This window comes from Pinus tabuliformis, chromosome 1_2, assembly GCF_031772625.1.
Source record: "Pinus tabuliformis cultivar Carrire ecotype Pingquan chromosome 1_2, CPIR1, whole genome shotgun sequence".
In the NCBI taxonomy this organism is placed as follows: domain Eukaryota; kingdom Viridiplantae; phylum Streptophyta; class Pinopsida; order Pinales; family Pinaceae; genus Pinus; species Pinus tabuliformis.
In genome coordinates, this window is record NC_142298.1 from 1221707077 (window position 1) to 1221726494 (window position 19418).

Sequence of the window (19418 nt, forward strand, 5' to 3'; positions counted from 1 at the left end):
GGCTTCCTTAACTACGGTAAACACATATTTACGCTGAATTCTTATATTAAGATTTCCTTAATCATGTTGAAGTAGTTTTTATGTGTAGTATTTGGATGAAGTTTTTTTTTCTTTTTATAAATGTAGGATAATCGGTAATGTGAATGATATAAATTTGAATGGTTATGGATTTTTTTTAAAGGGTGAATTGGATTTAGTTCGGGTGGTTGGGTGCAAGGGTTGATCCTTAGTAATGTGAATGATAGAAATTTGAATGGTATAAATTTGAATGGTTATGGATTTTTTTTAAAGGGTGAATTGGATTTAGTTCTGGTGGTTGGGTGCAAGGGTTGATCCTTAGTGGAAGGGGAAGGGAATGGTCGTTATTATTATTATTTTAATATTAATATGGTTAATTGTGTTATTTTTTTATTTTATTTTTTTTGGGTTTATAATATAATATTAGGATTTTTATTCTATATTAATAAAAAAGAATTATTCTATAAAAAAATTTGGAAGTTTGTTTTGGGATGGAAGTTCTTAGGTTGATAAGATAGTTTTTTTTTTTCACTCTAGTACTAATATCATCAATATGTTTTCAGATTAGGAAAGGAACGTAGGAGGTCCGTCAAGGTGCGTAAGCACGCTCGACTAATAAGGCCGCCATAGGTGGGTGAGGGACGAACTCTCGACAGTAGGCCACCATCGGCTCACTATTCATATGGTGAGGCTGAGTTGTGGTTGTTATTTTTGTCTATATAGATGTTGAGTTTTGGGCGCAAGTCCAAAGGATAATGTGATATATCATATTTCATTTTGATTCTAATATTGGCGACAATTTTGGTATTATACCTTGTGAATCATCTTTGGCTTTATGATTGCTTTTATTTTTAACCAAGGAAAATTGGTAACTCGTTAGAGTGATCTAGGCTAGGCCCAAGTTCAAATCAACTAGTTGCTACTATAACCCAAGAGTAAATTCAAAAGCTTGCAAGATAGATATACCAATAACTTATGACCTAGCAAGGGTTGAGATGTCTAGAGACACACCTACAGGTTGGTCCCACTCATAGGCACATCTACTAGTCTGTGGTTGTTAACTATGTGATATTGCAAGCTATATCTAAAGAGGCATATCCCTATGTTGGGATTGTTTCACATAACACTCCTCTTCTCAGTTTTGTGTGTGTGCACATGTATGTTGTGAATAATCTAACATGCATAGGGTGAGTGTGTGTTATGAATAACCTTGCATGCAATACAATTGTGAAATAGTGATGGTTTATGAGGCATTACTTACACCAAAACCTTTGCCAATTCCAAAGCTAATTTTGCACCCAATCCCACATGCATAACAACTATGAGACAAAGATGTTTTATAAGGCACCACCTACACCAAAATTTGTGTCAATTTGGAAGCTAGATTTGGATTGCAAGTCCCTAAGGTCATTCTCAATAGTTTTAGTTATTTCCATGTGGTTGTTCGCTACATGATATGGGTTGTGGGTTGTAAATAATTCCACATGCATAGTAATTGTGAGTTTGGGATGGTCTATAAGAGATTTATTGCATCATAAACTTTTCCTCCACAAGTTGAACTAAGAGCATCCCTGGTCCAAGTGGATATTGGTGGCCACCCGCCTATTCCACTTGGACCCCACCATTGTTTCTTTTAGTTTTTAAGTTTTCTTAATTGTAGCACAATTTACTCTTTTTGGCAGTTTTTCGGGTCCTGAACTTCTGGAGCCGTTTTGAGGCCCTAAACGAAAGTTGTAGTCCTCGAATAGATCTTTCTAACGAGGTATTGTGCGAATCAAACATAGATAATATGCCAAAATTACGACCCCAGAAAGTTGATGTACCAACTTACCTAAATTGGGCCCATAGTTTTGGCACTTCATCTCCTAGAGTTAGGTTTTTTTATGTTTAGGGTTTTCCATTATTTCTCAATAATAAATAGGCCTTCAAGCCTCATTGTAACATAGTTCAGAGGCATGTAGCCACCACATCGCTTCTCAGAGATAAGCTACCATCCCCCGAGCTAGTTTATTTCCATTCTGTATGTAAGCATATTTCAGTGCTTTGATATTAATGAAATGAAGTCTTATTTGTGTTGCATATTTGTGTTTACGTTTATATTTGTATTTTGTTGCATTCCTGCATAAGTTCGGATCAGTGGTATCGAAGAGGTTTTCTCTTTATTTCTTTTTCTTTGCATGTCCCAAACGAGGTCAAGGTATAAGGAGTTGGCTCAAACTTGTTGAACCTTTGCAAGACCATCCTCACGAACCCCAACAGCCTCCCATGGTGGAAGAAAAGAAAGACAAGGGAGCAAGAGATCCCTTCAAAATATTGATCGAAGAAGCCCTCGAGCGACAGAGAAAGGCAATGATGGACAACTTTGCCCATATCCTTCGGCAGATACCCACCGACGACGCATCTTCATCCAGCAGCCACTCTGGAGGCACCACGCCCTTCAAGGTATAAGCCAACTTTGATATTCCCATAATTTGAAGGACAGATAGATGCAAAGGTCGTAGATAGATGGTTAAATTTGTTGGAAGGTTATTTTCGGTTCATGATTTTTCCGATAGGGAAAACATTACTTTTGCACTCCTCAAAGCCACCTCCCACGTCAAGGATCGGTGGGAAACCTACTATGAGCAGAAGGACGAGAGGGAACCCTCATTGTTTTCAGTCGCACCCACCTGGAAGTCTTTCCAAGATGCCATCAAGGATCAGTATTACCCTGTCGGGAGCTATGAATATAAGTACATAAAGTGGACCACACTATGGCAGGGAAGGGACCAAGACGTGTCAGAGTTCACAAATATTTTTCATACCCTTCACACAAAGTTGGGTATTAAGGATTTTGAGCGGCATCTGGTACTCAAGTACCGCAGTTTTCTGTGCAAATACATCCAAGACAAGATGGATTTCCTAAACATCTCCTCGCTTGGTGCCGCATACCAATATGTTGTCAAGATCGAGCAGAAGTTTAAGAAAAAGAAGTGAGACTTTGGATCGGTGAATCTAAATCAAGGGAAATGCGCCCCCAAACTGAAAAACAAAGGACAAAGCCAAGGCGGGGTGACCCAGGACAACCCGTCAAAGCCGCAAGCAAAGAACAATACCACGAAGACAAAGAAGGACACAGGAAAGTGGTGTGAGTTCCATAAGAGCCCCACTAACAACACGAGTGAGTGTCGAGCCAAGCAGTCACTAGTGTTCGAGCTCACGGCTTCAGAATCAGATGTATGTTCCAAATCTAAGTGAGAATCCGATAAGGGGGATGACAAAGGGAAGCATGTTATTGATGTGGATCCCAATGACATTGTTGCCACCACCAAGCTCTAGAAGATTGAGCCTGAAGATCTAGAGGAGGGGGAGCGTCTCTTCCACTCACAGATGTGGGTGAAGGGTTCACCCCTGCAATTCATTGTCGACAACGGGAGCCAAAAGAACCTCATTTCAACAGAGGTTGTGAAGTGGTTGGGCCTAACAACGACACCACGCCTGCAACCATACACCATCAGGTGGCTTCACCGTACACCATCGGGTTGCCTTCCCTATAGCATCAAGCCCTTCATGGATGAGGTATTGTGTGATGTTGCTCCTCTTGAAGTTTGTGATGTCTTATTAGGCCAACCATGCTTGTGGAAGCGTCATGTTGTATATGAGTCAAGGCCTCGTACTGTTATTATTTCTTTTGGTAATAAGTTATACAAGATACCCGAGGTAGCCCCGCCTACCACCATCTCTTTGATCTCTACCAAGAAATGCAGTAAGATAATCTCCCAGACTGGGAAATTTGTTTTCTTTCTGATTCACTGTCAAAGTAAGGGGAAGATCATGGCCACATCCATGGCCCCAAGGAAGGGTTCCTCCACGCAGCAAAAGCAGATGGGGTAGCAAGCTAAGTGGGCTTGATTGTTGGGGAAACTCCACAGTTAAGCACGCTTGAGCCATAGGCGATCTAGGATGAGTGACCTCCTCGGAAGTCCTGGTTACTGGGTTCAAGCCCCAAAAGTGATGATTGATTCTATGTGATTCATTTCACTAGTTTCAATCCCACTTCTTCACCCCTGTGAGCATCACCTGATGCAATGAGTGTTAAGTGGACTACTCAAAAATCACAATAAATTAGTCAGTTACAACTACCTCTCATGAAAATGGTCATAGATGAATGACTTACTTAACACAGTTGAATCCCAAAATGGTATCTAATATAATGCACTGTGAAAACCCCCAATACTTAATTCAAAAAGAGTGAAGGGAACTCTACTTCGATGGTTCATGAGGCACCATACTTGCTAAGGTTTTGCAAATGGGGTAGCAAGCTAAGTGGGCTTGATTGTGGGGAAAACTCCACTGTTAAGCACGCTTGAGCCAGAGGCGATTTGGGATAGGTGACCTCCCCGGAAATCCTGGTTACCGAGTGCAAGACCCGAAAGTGATGATTGATGCTATGTGATTCATTTCACTAGTTTCAATCCCACTTCTTCACCCCTGTGAGCATCACCCGATGCAATGAGTGCTAAGTGGACTATTCAAAAATCATGAGAAAATAGTCAGTTACGGCTACCTCTCATGAAAATGGTCAGATGAATAACTTACTTAACGCAGTTGAATCCCAAAATTCTATCTAATATAATGCACTGTGAAAACCCCCAATACTTAATTCAAAAGGAGTGAAGGAAACTCTACTTGAATGGTTCATGAGGCACAATACTTGCTAAGGTTTTGCAAATGGGGTAGCAAGCTAAGTGGGCTTGATTGTGGGGAAAACTCCATAGTTAAGCACGCTTGAGCCAGAGGCAATCTGGGATGGGTGACCTCCCGGGAAGTCCTGGTTACCAGGTGCAAGCACTAAAAGTGGTGATTGATGCTATGTGATTCATTTCACTAGTTTCAATCCCACTTCTTCACCCCTGTGAGCATCACCCGATGCAATGAGTGCTAAGTGGATTATTCAAAAATCATGAGAAATTAGTCAGTTATGACTACCTCTCATGAAAATGGTCATAGATGAATGACTTACTTAACGTAGTTGAATCCCAAAATGATATCTAATAAAAGAAGATGGATAAGGTCATGGAAGAATACAGGGAAATCTTCTCCTTACCCACAAGGGTACCCTTGCACTCTTAGGTCAAGCATTTGATTGATCTAACTCCCGGAGCACCTCTACCTAACATGCCAATATACCGCTGCTCCATTTTGGAAAATGAAGAGATTAAACAGAAAATCCTGGAGTTGCTGCAAAAATGGCACATCTGATCAAGTTCCTCGCCTTATGGGAGCTTGATTGTACTTGTACAGAAGAAGGACGGGACCTAGAGAATCTGCATTGATTATTGAGCACTAAACAAAATCATTGTCAGGAATAGGTATCCAATCCCATGGATTGATGACCTTCTAGACCAACTAAAGGGGGTCAAGTATTTCAACAAGATTGATCTGAAGTTTGGTTATCACTGAGTTTCAATAGAGCCCACAAATGTATGGAAGACCACCTTCAAATCCAAGGAAGGCCTTTTTGAATGGTTGGTTATGCCCTTTAGGCTGACAAATGCCCCTGCAACTTTTATGAGGCTAATGGATGACATCTTGCGGCCCTTCACCAACTCATTCGTGATTGTTTATTTGGACGACATCCTCATCTTCAACAAGAGTTGGGAAGAACACTTGCAACACATTCGGTAGGTCCTTCAAACCCTACGACATCACAAATTGTGTGCCAACTTCGAGAAATGCACCTTTATCATGAGCTAGGTCTAATATTTGGGTTACATTAGAGATGAGTGAGGCATGCATGTGGATCCAACTAAGATCCAAGTCATTCGAGATTGGCCAACCCTGACCACTCTAACAGAGCTTCGCAGCTTTTTGGCACTTGCAAATTTTTATCGGAGGTTCATGTTGGGATTCTCCCATATCACTTATCCTTTGAATCAGATTACCAAGGACGGATCGAAAGCAAAGTTGTCCTAGTCTAAGTCCCAACAAAAGGCATTCATGGAGTTGAAACACTGCCTCTTCTCTACACTGGTACTTACATTGCCAGACCTGCAACAACCATTTGAAATTTAGATAGACGCCTCCGACTATGTTATTGGTGTAGTCCTCACCCAGCACTGGCATCCAATGGCCTATCATAGTGAGACACTTTATGATACAATTCAAAAGTACCCCACCTATGATAAAGAGATGTATTCCATCGTGCAGGGTTGCCGACAATGGAAGCATTACATTCTGGGGAAGGAGACAATCATCCACACCAATCACCAACCTCTTTAGTTTATATAGACACAAGGGAAGTTATAGAACGATGGCCATCATAAGTGGTCTACATATCTGCAACAATTCCACTTGAACATTAAATTCAAAAAGTGAAACACCAATCATGTTGTGGACTGCCTCAGCCAACCCCTAGTTGCAGCACTGACTATTGTTCTCAACTCTTGTGGCCATGAGACCTCTGGATGGTTGCAACTATACAAAAATGATCCAGAGTTCTCCTCCACATACCAGATGCTAGTAGATGGCAAGCAAGTTCTTAATTTCCACCTCCAGGACGTATTATTATGTTACTTGGGCCACCGTTGTATTCCTTCAAGCGAGCGTGCCAAGATGATTTGGGAGGCACACTATAGTCGGGTCGCGGGACACTTTAGTGTGGAGAAAATTGTGCTCGTACTACAAAAGTGATTTTATTTGCCAAAACTTTGACAGAATGTTGGAAAATATATCAGATCCTGCACTGCCTGGTCCATCTCCAAGCTAACCATCAAGAACCAAGGCATGTACACTCCTTTGCCTACTCCTACCCAACCTTGGGAATCCATCTCCATGACTATCTGTCTAGCCTCCCTTCTACTAAGCATGGTAATGATTGTGTATTTGTCGTCGCGGGCAGATTTTCTAAGATGGTTGTAGTGGTTAATATAGGGTGCTAGATTAGACTAAATTTAATGTCAACCAAGGTAGGTAAACTTAGAGGCACATGTCTAAAGTCTATAGACCTAAAAGGATCTCATCTACCTAACTAAGTGTCTACTGTGACAGGCTACAACACTCCTTTACAGGAGATTGAAATATGTTTCCTTTCACACTTTAACACTCGGATCATCTAATTTAATTAACTATTCTAAAGAAACAGTGTGTTACTAGTCTGTGTTTTCAACCCTCGTACAAGGATATCATTCACAAAAGCTCTTTCCAGCTAACACACTAAGCATTCATGAAAACCAAAAACTCTTTTAAACACACTAAAACTCAAATGCATGAAAACAGAGTCCACAGAGATACTTCGAAATTCAATGGTCGATCAAATCTTTTACAAGATCTTGTTCAATAATCTAGAAATCGAATTCTAAAACTATCACCATGAATCATACAATAATACTTGCAAGAACTTCTAATGGAATCAATAAACTCACAAGCAAGAAAATAACATCAAACGCTATTCAACACTATTCAAATTAGAAAACGCTATGGAAATGAAAATAAAAGTACACCAATCTCCACGTAGGGCCCGTCCACGCTTCAATAGCACACTTAGGAAACTTCAAGTGATGAAAACGTTAATGCATAAGCACTGTAATGGTAAAACGATGCCTGTAATTAAGTTCTGGAAATCAAGTTACATGCAAGAGAAATGTTCTGGAAACAATACACAAGAACAACGTTATGGAAAATACAATACGCAGTCTTTTAATCTGCTTGTCTCCTATCCTTTGTTCACTAACTTTCCGTTCTGTTGAAAGTGTGCAACAAGAAATGCTTGTTGAGAGTGCAACAAGATGATGGAGCTTAGTGAAAAGAGTCGCCTTCACTAAGTGGGCCCGTGGGCTATTTTTGGCGCAAGTCTATTTTTAGACATATGGATCATGTCTATGGATTGCAGGTTGTTGTTTATGGATGATTGGTCAAGTTGGGAAAAATAGATGGACTTCTATTTTTGATGAAAGTGTGAGTGATCACAGTGTGAGTGATTAAAGTCTATTTTTAGACTGGCTGTCAAAAATAGAAAAGTCAAATATTATTGTCTCATAATAATATTTGGACTATAAACTTGATCTTATTCTCTTGGAGCACTTCAGTTTGAGCTACAGAGGTGGCACATGCAGCTGTCAGAAGGAAATATGCTTTTCTTATGAGTCAGTTGAGTTGTTGCATGCATGACTTCAGTTAGAACTCAATCAGTTGAGTTTGGTGGAGTTGATTGTGGAGTTGATGGAGTTGTGTTCAGTTTGACTTGGTTAAACTAGTTGTAGTTAGTCTAACTGTAGATAGACTAATGATGAGTTGTTAAACTAATTATTAACTCATGATGCAACTAATGAATACATCAGTTAACTCAGTTGCATGTCAGTGCATGTTCAGTTCAACATGGACAGGTGGTAGAGAATCAGATTGCTATCAGTTGTGACTATAGTTGTGCACCAGATCTTGCACAATCAAGGGATTGAGTATGCCAATGAGTTTGCTCACGTATTTGCCCAGTATTGTAGCCTTTGCTCACGTCCAACAAAGTGTGAGTTATTATTTTGAGGTGAAATACGAGTTTGGTGAGCCATTCTCATCAGTTCTTGAGTAGTGGAGGTAGGCAAGCAGTGGAATAAATTTGGAGATCAGATCTGAGCTGTATTGTGTGTAACAGGTGGAGCTGGTACTAGATTGCTTGTGATAAGCATTGTACTTTGTAATGTTACATGATTCAATCAATATAATATACAGATAGTTGGGGTTTTTAGCGAGATGCTTTCCCCGGGATACATACTGTGTTAATGAGTTTGATTGATGCTTCTATGTGCGCCTGTGAATGTTTCTGCTTCTGTAAATTGATGATCAACGTAGAGGAGATTATGTATTATACATGTTTCGCTTATAATTGTATGATCAGGATAATCTGTGTGAATATGTGTTAAATTATTCAAAATTTCTACATGGTATCAGAGCTGCTTGATTTGTAGAAGATATTTTTACAAGATATCAAGCGAGGATTGATCATCAGATCTATTATTCGGGAAGTGTTTACATTTTATTTCTTCAGGCATAGTCTGTAATAGGGCCAGGTAGCCTTTGGATTCATCCTTCTTTTGGAAGGTGAGATATCTGGTGAATGCCCATACAGTCGATCTCTGTACAAGAAATAATTTGTTCTCGCGAATTCTAGATCGGAAGCGGTTGAGTTTTGAGCTGGTGGAATTCGAATTTAATTCCAAAGCAAGAGCGAAACTCAGAAACATTCAGTGTGAGAATGGAGATGGTATGCCCCAGTATCTCACGAAGTTCACCCAATGCCGGGATGAGCTGGGAAGTGTGGGGGTGATTGTCGGATGATGATGGTGAGTCTAACACTCCTTGACCTTCCTAAGAGTTGGCATAGCTACCAGGACTCTGTCAATGGTCGGGAGAAATTTCCAGGATGGGAAAGACTGTGGTCAGATCTTGTGCAAGAGGAGATTAGACGGAGCACCAGAGACGGTTCTTCATCCATGCAGGATGAGGAGAACTGTGCCTTAGCGAGTAAGACGAAGAAGGGGAAGGGGAAGGTGTTATAGACATTTTTGTGCCTCGCAGCATGGAGCATGAAATGTCAATAATTACAGGGATCCTCAGTCCCTAAACATGTTGTTCTTACCCCTAGAAGAACAAGGTCAGCAAACCACATCACTTCCCATCAGTTCTCCACCTGAAAACACTCAAAAACAGGCTATTTTTGGATCATGTCAGCTACTCCACTGAGCATCTGCGCTGAATGTCAACTGCTCCTCTTTGTACCTGCGCTGAAAGTCAACTCCAATGAAGGCTACCTGCGCTGGGCGAGATTGGCCAAGTGGCACAGTCATTCTGCAAGGTGTCAATTGCCCAGGAAGCTTCCAAACTGACACTTGGTTCATGGAATTCGCCCTATGATGAGTAAGAGGGTCTTGATCTCCAAGTGGAAGCAAGATTCTCCAAGTGGACTCAAGAACTGAAGATTAACTAAAGTGGGAGAGGACACTAGTCAGCTTTATGCCAGCCTCAAGCTGACTCATCCCTTCTCCAAATCTCCTATATATAGAGCTCTCTCATGAGGTCTAAGGAGGCTGGAATTTTGTGCAAAGCAAGGAAGTGTTGTTGGTTTACAGTTAGAGCTATTGGGTGATTTCTTTTATAGAGGAGACGAGGGGATTTTCTTGCTGCTGGGGAGGTGCTGCTGGATTGGAGCCATTGATGGTTGTAACCTTCTCAGAACCTTTTACTTCTATCAATAAAGCTTTGAATGTTCTCCTATATACTTGTATTACATTGATGTATTGTTTTTACTTGTATATCTGATTCACTCTAATCCATGCATCAGTTATGAGTACATGTTTCTTGTAGTTTCCCTCTCTTGTTTTTGCAGGATCTTTGTGTAGCTGGGAACAAGAGACAAAGAGAGAAGACAGGATCGACAAAAGCGAAAGACACCGGTTGGTCAATCTTTTCTTCCTTCTCTGTACTTTCATAAAGGAAAATATCAAAGCTTTACTTTCAGTTGTTGCTAAGGAACTATCACCCTTAGAGTAGGGATAGGGTCATTCCGAGTCGGATACTTTTCCCCACAACAAACTGGCGACTCCGCTGGGGAGCCTAGTATCTTGTTGGTGTTTGTAGTATCTTTGCTATTCATTTCCTGAAGAAAAGAGTACCAAATCGAAAAGCTTTTGACTATATCAAAAGCGAAGTAGAGGGGCTGCTACTCTTGCTCATTTTCTGAGCAGATTCATGATTTGAAGAGCTGATCTACAAAAGACTCTTGTGCTCTTTGTGATAGCTTTTCATCCTCTTGATCATCCCTTAGCTTGTACTTGACCTATAGCTTTTTATTTCAGCAAAAACAGTGAATTTTTGAGCTTTTTATGACCCGGAAATCCTTGTAAACGCAACTCTCGTGTCTCAGTTCAGGCTGTCTAAAGGCAGTCTGCATTTCAGCGCAGGTACTCCCTTCGGGAACTGCGCTGAGAGTCAGTTTGACAGACCAGAGCCTGCGCTGGACCAGTTAGCCAATGTCTTGCTGAGGTTTCCTACTGAGTCTTAGCCCTGTTTTCACTGTTATTTTGCTGTTGATTGCTTGTCATTTGTACTTGCTGTAAATCAACTTTCCTTGACATTATTCCGCCTCAGTTGTGTGATGAAACTGTGATTGTTCTTTCAGTATTTCTTGTTTCAGTTACAGTTTCCCATTGTGAAAAGCAAACCAGTATAGCTGTGGCCTCTTAGATCCTGAACTGTAAAAGTGTCTTTGTGATCTTAAGAGCTAGTTTTGTTACTGTTCATGGCTGTTTGAGTTTGTTTGTTTTTCATTTTGTGGTTTGAATCTATACATTTCCAGTGTCTAAACAAGTTGATCTTAAGGTGTCTTTTGATTTTGGACAAACTTGTTTACTTTCGCTTGAAATTAGATTCAAAGTTTTACAACAGTTTCCTTTTTGTCTTACATCAACATTAAGGATAAAGAAAAGAAATATCTGCATTGTGCATATGCATTATTGACAGTTTGCATGTTGATTTAGGAAAAAGTGCATTTAGTGTGTGTTCTATGATCTGCGAGAAAAGTTGATGTCTTTCTTTTCCCTCAGTAGATTAAGGTTTTCAAAGTTGAAAGATTGAAAAGTTTTGCTTCTCATCTTAGATTGCATTTAGGAAGTTGTATATATACATCTCATGGTGATCCTTAAAGGCAAACTGCTAAGCAAGATCAACATTAAAATAAATTCAATTTACATAACAACGCTTTGTAACATAACGCAAACATCTAGAGGTCTAGGTAGAGACGTGTTCTGGCGTCGTTAAACATAGTGATTGTCGATCTCTACGAAGGTGGGTGATTCCTCCTGAGAGTCGGTGGCACTAATACGGACTTGTGCTCCCACGTACCATCGAGTATATATTGGGAGACCCCTATAGGCAATTATCCTTTATCCATAGGAAGCCGTGTCGACCGCCCTACTGATCGCGATGCAGTGAACACAGCATTCACGAAGATCGACCACCCGTACCGTAAAACGTATTCTGTGGTTTCGCGAAAGGTTTGGCACACCCTCTGCCTAGATCTCCAGAGCAGTTTCTTTTGGCCCTTTTCAAACTCTATAACTGAAAAGGTCCAACCGAGCATTTGTCACTTCGGGCTCGTTAAAACATCGAAGGCGACTAGAGTCATCTTTAGCTTTTTCTCGACTCTTAAAACATGAAAAAGCAAGTTTGTGTCTGAAAGCGTCGTTAATAAAATTTATTTTAAGCGGAACAAAATCACCTGTTATTCCCACGTTGATCTTTCAGTTGAAAAGTATGGAGCCCACCAACCAAGGAAGCAACCTTGGCGGAAATCCAAATCCCTTCTCCTCTTGGGGAGATGTTGGTGCGCCTCATATGGCAACATTGTCACTTCCAGGATTGACAATCGGCCTCCTTGTATGGCTCTTTTCAACTAATGTAGTCCAGATCGCCACTAATCCTGAGCAGTCGAATCAACAGTCAGAACAGTCTAGAACTACCCACCAGCCTTCCACTTCTTACAATACTTCCTCTGATCCTTCATCTTCGTGAGGTAGAGCTGGCAAAAGTCAGCCTCCCAAGGAGAAGAAGGAAAAGAAGAAGAAAGAAAAGAAGCAGAAGGAGCCTATGGCGAAGGCGACTGGGGGCAAGCAGGAGACAGCTGACAAAAACCCACACACTGCACCGACCGGGCCTAAATCGCCATGTGTCATTTGCAAAGGGACCCACTTCCATCGTGATTGTCCTTGTATTCCCCGGATACTAAGGGACTGGTCCCCAAGGTTGCACAATCCGGTAGCATCGGCCTCTGATAGTCATGTTGATTGCAGTCCGTCAACTAGCGAGAGTGAAGGACGAAGAGGGAGACCAAGATCACCCTGTGTATTGTGTGAAGGCAAGCATGCCATCCACAAATGTCCATTCTTAGATGAGGCAAAGAGAGTTTTGGAAGATCGTCCGGTTTCACCGTTACGACTTCCTCCTGGATACCAAAAATTCGCGCCTAATCCCTTGATAGTTGAAAATCCAACTGACCCGCCCAAGTGGTCAGCTGAAGTGTCGGTCATTGAGAATGAACCTACTGAATCCAGACCAGACGAAAGTCTAAAGGTCGAAACGGCAGTTGACCCGGTTCTTCCTTCAGAGGTTTCATCGTCCAATGACTCTGTCATTGAAGACCCATCTTCAAATGACACCGTCGCCGAAGAGTCATCTTCATGCGACACCCTCACTGAAGAGAATAAGGATGACACCATCCAGGTTCTTTTCATTAACACCGACTCTGATGAACGTCAGGGCAATGCGCCCATTCCTTTATCGCAGGAAGGAACATCATCAGGGTCATACCCGGCCGTATATTCGGTCCCACCACCAAGCAACCTGGTTGTATCCTTTGATTGGAATCAACTAGGCAGACCCCGGTTACCAGCCAGTATACCATTCAGAATCATTGTCCAGATCTATAGAATGATTATGGCTGGTATTATCATTGATGAGGGGGCGTCTGTGAGTATCCTTTCCTCTGTTGCTTGGAAAGCACTGGGTTCCCCGGCGCTTTTACCTGAGTTAAGAAATCTCTCAGGTTTTGATAAAGGAACCAGTCGACCATTAGGAATCCTCCCCAATGTGCCTGTTACATTGAAAGGGAAGACCGTCAATTTGAACGTGATGGTCGTCCAGGGACCCTTGGATTATAACCTACTCCTTGGACGTGACTATATTTATTGCATGGGAGCGATAGTCTCCTCACTCTTTAGAGTAATGTGTTTTCCACACGAAGGAAGGATGGTCAAGCTCGTAGACCAACTTTCATTTCCGGGATCTCGCATCGCAAATAGTCAAATACCAATCCTAAATGGTCTGTTCACTCAAGATATGCCTCCACCCCCAGTCCTCCTTCCCGATGAGTGCGAGTGATTCGGAAAGAAAGACTGGAACCCAGGGGGCATGCACCCTGGTCTGCTTCGGGCAGAAGAAACCCTGGGTATAAGGTAGAATTTCCGCAGAAGAATATGACTAGTCCATACCCCGTCCGTGGAAGGAAGAGAGGGTTGTTCTAGAATAATATTCTTTTGTCAAAGTTATGTGAGTGAGATAATCAGCTTCTCGCTCCCCTTGTCTAGATAATCAGGATACCGAGGAAGGGGACCATTCGCGGTAGCAAGTAGTAACCATCTTTGAAGACAAGCCTCACCCATTAAAACATATGTTTTGAAGGATAAGAAGGGGCAACCTCCAAAGAAAGAAATTCTATTGCTGCAACGGGTGGTCGCCATCTTTAGTAACCTGATGATAGACATCGCCAAAGAAAGAGATTGATTTGCGGCAGCGAATAGAACCGTCTTTGGATAATAAGAAAGAGGCAAGCCTCCTTCAATAATACCAATGTTTTGTCTTTGAGTAGTGTTCTTCTCTTGTCACAAATAGCTGTTCGTTAAAAGTTGGGCCGACGGGAAGTCTGAGTACCGCGTAAGACCCCTTAAAGTAACGAGAAGACTAGTATCGTTAACATTAGATTGGCAAGATGACAAGTAGCTGTGAACACCCAAAGAGAAGCAGAGGTAGGGGAGAGGAGGGGCAGCCTCGAAATTCTATCCTATGCCTGGGGGCATGCAAACTTTTGGAATGTGAGCGAGGGACGACTATTTATTTTTTTAAATTTTTAGGTCCTCCCTTTAAACCTGTAGGTCTAACCCTTTAAACTCGTAGGATTAGCCGATTCCGACCTTGCATGAAGAAAGTCTGTGGGGAAAAGGTAAAAACTTGCCAAAATTGGAGCATAGCTTCGTGAGATAAAGCTCCTTAAAAAATAGCTATCTCACAGGAGGCGTTCTTCTTCTATGACTGGTATATCGAGCAGTTTTAGCACATAGTTCATGCTCGTTAAAAAATAAACGCAAGATCCGAGCAGTTTTAGCACATAGTTCATGCTCGTTAAAAAAAATAAAAATAAGTTGTGAGCAATCTTCCCCTAGAGTTCAAGCTCATTCAGAAAAAATGAACCGGTAAATAACCTTTTGAGATCGTAAATTCATCAGCCATAAAAGCCTTGGTCGTGTTTGTGCACCGTCACCTCCACTTTTCATTTGGCTGATCATTCACCTCCATTTGTGTGTTTACCTCTTTTGAGAAACAGCTGCGAAGAGTGATTTCACCTAGCCATCCTTGTGACACTGCCGTGATTGGAAAATTCCAACCTGTACCCGGAATCTGCTGCTATCCCTGTTTATCACTCGTTCCTCAAAAGACGAGTCTTCTTTGAGCTCTTTTCTCCTGACTCGTAAAATATGAAAAGTTTGCCGAGTTTTGGCCTTCCAGCTCGTTAAACGACCGGAAGAGCTATCCCTCCTCTAGATTTTAATCTTTTTGGACCTGAGGGATTATTGCACAAAAAGATCGAGCGCTTGTTTTGTTCGGCTCGTTAAAGCAATCGAAAATTCATCCTTTCTGTATTGTTTTATACTTTTTCGGACTTAAGGGATTAGATGACGAAAAAGGAATTCTGGAGTTGACTTTATGTACCTTTTCAGACTCTCTAAAAATGAAAAGGACCGAGTTATCCTTGTCGTTAGACTCGTTAAATTCATTAAATAGCGACAAACTTGTCTTTAGACGAGAACGAGTTTCCCTATCGCTAAGCTCGTTAAATCATAGCGATGGGCTTGCCCGAAGGGCAGGTTATAGAACAAGCATATGTTATCCTCCTCAAGCTTGACAAAAATAAAGAGGTACTGGTCAGAAATGACTGGGGAAAAATTGGGAGAACATCAAAGCTTAATGGTAGCAAGTCGCTCTTGAACATGACACTTTTCCTCCGTACCACATCGGGTTGGGTTGTTTCATTCACCGGTCTCATCACCATGGTCTTCACCAAACCATCCGCATTTTGGGGTAATGCTACCGATCCATCGCATCAGTGTCGTTATATGTTCAAGAGAGGTCATTCTGAAAGTGTCAACCGTGTCCCATCCACTGCCATACATTATCCTTCATCCATTCATGATCGCCACCCTGAATCATATGTCACAGTTTGTTTTCACCTCCACTAAAATCATTAACTCCGTTCCGTGTCATTGATGTGGGATTCATTAAGGCCCTCCTTTGACGGATCACTTCTTGTCGACTTCAGCTCATTATCCAAGAAGTTGATCTAGGAACAACCCCATCAGTACTTTGAAGCTTGCATGCCTCAATGGCAAGTTTCTCACTTCCGGCGACAGGTATACATCAATGACCTTCGACCAGAAGATTTTGCGTGGCGTTCGACGCCAAGTCCTTTATTCACGCCACGTGAATTGTACTGCAGTACCTTGAGGGTCATTATCATTATCGGTGATTCCTCTCGCGCTTGTTAACGGTTTTCATCATTGACCGGTAATCAAGCGATGTCTTTCCATGTTCGACTTCAGCACAATTCTCACATGGATCGACTTGTACTTAGAGTGAAGATCGAACGAGTTTGAAGACCCCGGATCTAGTTTCATCCATCCGGGCTGCGATATATATTCAGGAAATATAAAAGCATTTGTCATGTACATCATTGCAGCAGATGATCATCCTATTCAAAGGATGATAATTTCAGCAGAGAATTATCAGTCTACCATCAGACGATCGTCTGTTCTATGTACCAAAATGTATTTATAAAGCTGAGCATGGGAATGCCCGCCTCAGCTAGATCATGAAAACAAAATGAAAAATAATGTATTGTATTGTATTGTATTACAGGGCGCCTCCTCAGCACTGGAATGAACTTCGGACCCTCTAGATAAAGCATTTCACCCGATAAACGGCCTCATACTTTAGGGGGCAACTGTTATAGACATTTTTGTGCCTCGCAGCATGGAGCATGAAATGTCAATAATTACAGGGATCCTCAGTCCCTAAACATGTTGTTCTTACCCCTAGAAGAACAAGGTCAGCAAACCACAGCACTTCCCATCAGTTCTCCACCTGAAAACACTCAAAAACAGGCTATTTTTGGATCATGTCAGCTGCTCCACTGAGCATCTGCGCTGAATGTCAACTGCTCCTCTTTGTACCTGCGCTGAAAGTCAATTCCAATGAAGGCTACCTGCGTTGGGCGAGATTGGCCAAGTGGCACAGTCATTCTGCAAGGTGTCAATTGCCCAGGAAGCTTCCAAACTGACACTTGGTTCATGGAATTCGCCCTATGATGAGTAAGAGGGTCTTGATCTCCAAGTGGAAGCAAGATTCTCCAAGTGGACTCAAGAACTGAAGATTAACTAAAGTGGGAGAGGACACTAGTCAGCTTTATGCCAGCCTCAAGCTGACTCATCCTTTCTCCAAATCTCCTATATATAGAGCTCTCTCATGAGGTCTAAGGAGGCTGGAATTTTGTGCAAAGCAAGGAAGTGCTGTTGGTTTACAGTTAGAGCTATTGGGTGATTGCTTTTATAGAGGAGAAGAGGGGATTTTCTTGCTGCTGGGGAGGTGCTGCTGGATTGGAGCCATTGATGGTTGTAACCTTCTCAGAACCTTTTACTTCTATCAATAAAGCTTTGAATGTTCTCCTATATACTTGTATTACATTGATGTATTGTTTTTACTTGTATATCTGATTCACTCTAATCCATGCATCAATTATGAGTACATGTTTCTTGTAGTTTCCCTCTCTTGTTTTTGCAGGATCTTTGTGTAGCTGGGCCGGCAAAGGGAGCAAGGAGCTGGGAACAAGAGACAAAGAGAGAAGACAGGATCGACAAAACCGAAAGACACCGGTTGGTCAATCTTTTCTTCCTTCTCTGTACTTTCATAAAGGAAAATATCAAAGCTTTACTTTCAGTTGTTGCTAAGGAACTATCACCCTTAGAGTAGGGATAGGGTCATTCCGAGTCGGATACTTTTCCCCACAACAGAAGGTTTCTCTTTCCGAATCCAGTTCTTCCAGTGATGGGAAGAAGGTTGACAAGGCGAAGGTGAGATGCTTTCGTTGTCATGAGTTGGGTCATTATGCTACTAATTGCCCAAAGAAGAAGTCCAAGAAGGGATCCGGGGAAGGATCTGAAGGTGAGGCAGCCTCACTTGCTTCACAGTTTGAGTTGGACTTCACACTCTTCGCATGCATGGTTTCATCCATGGTGGGAAGTGGTTGGTTTCTTGATAGTGGAGCTTCTTTCCACATGACCGGTGACAAAAGTTTGTTCAGTACTTTGGAGGGGAAAGATCTCCAGATACTCATAGGGATGGGTAATGATGAGAAGTATAGTGTCTCAGGTGTAGGCACAGTTATTTTTCAGAGGGAGCATGGAGCTCGCCTTACCTTGACCGATGTCAAGTATGTACCAGGACTGAAGAGAAACTTGGTGTCGATCGCGATGTTGGAAGACAGAGGCTATGATGTGGTCTTTAGTAAGGGAAAGGTTTTCCTTAGACACATCATCACTAGACAGGTGAAGCAGATTGGTTCACGAGTCAAGAACCTGTATGCTCTTGAGGTTCAAGATGCATGCAAAGCCTTGAGAAGCGAGACAACTGATGGAGACTTGGTGGTTGAGAGGGAGCGTATATTACCTCTCAACATGCAGAGCCAGAAGAAGTCTCAGACGATTGTGGAGGAGCCACGATTGGTGCAGCAGCTTCAGGAGGTTGTGGAGCAGCCACAACAAGGGAAGCTGAGAGGAGATCGAGTAGAGACATCTACTCATCCAGAGACCTCCAGTAGGGGGAAACTTCGAGCCAGGTGGGCTGAGGGATCGCATGCAGCCATACCTCCAGGTAGGAGGTGGGGTGATGTGGATTGATTGTCCCAAGGAGGAGGGGCAGGATCCTTGAGGTACCCAAACTCTTGGATGAGACCTTGCTATGAGGGCCCCACTGTGTAGTAGTAGGAACTGACTGATTGGGTAGAGACAGATGCGGATGGAGCGGCAGAGAGAGCGACAGTGCAGGGAATCCTAGGACAGCGCATAGCTAGCAGGCTGCAGCAATGCGAGAGGCACAAGTGTTTTGCACAGTGCTAGGTGGCACAGAGAGGTGTGCAATGATGCGAGATGCATGGAGATGTTGCAGTAGCGCAGATGTCAGAGAGGGAGCACTTGTCAGCAGTAGGTAGAGCTTCAGCATCAGAGGGTGTTTCTATCCCAACAGGGAGGTCAGTTGGGAGGTGCAGTGCGGATGCAATGCTGGGAGATAGAACCAGCAGTAGCACGGATGAAGTCAGAGACCAAAGTGACAGAGGCTAGAGCGGTCAGATACTGAAGAGCACAGAGATGCAGAGTTTTAGTCGACAGAGGCAATAGCAGTGAGAGACTTTGATGACAGAGCAAGTGGACCGGCCATATGTGTTGCATGGAGAACATTCCAGAGTTACAGGATCGGGTTTGAGAGGAAGCCTTTCTTGTTGAGAGGGAGTGTTGAAAAGTGTGCAACAAGAAATGCTTGTTGAGAGTGCA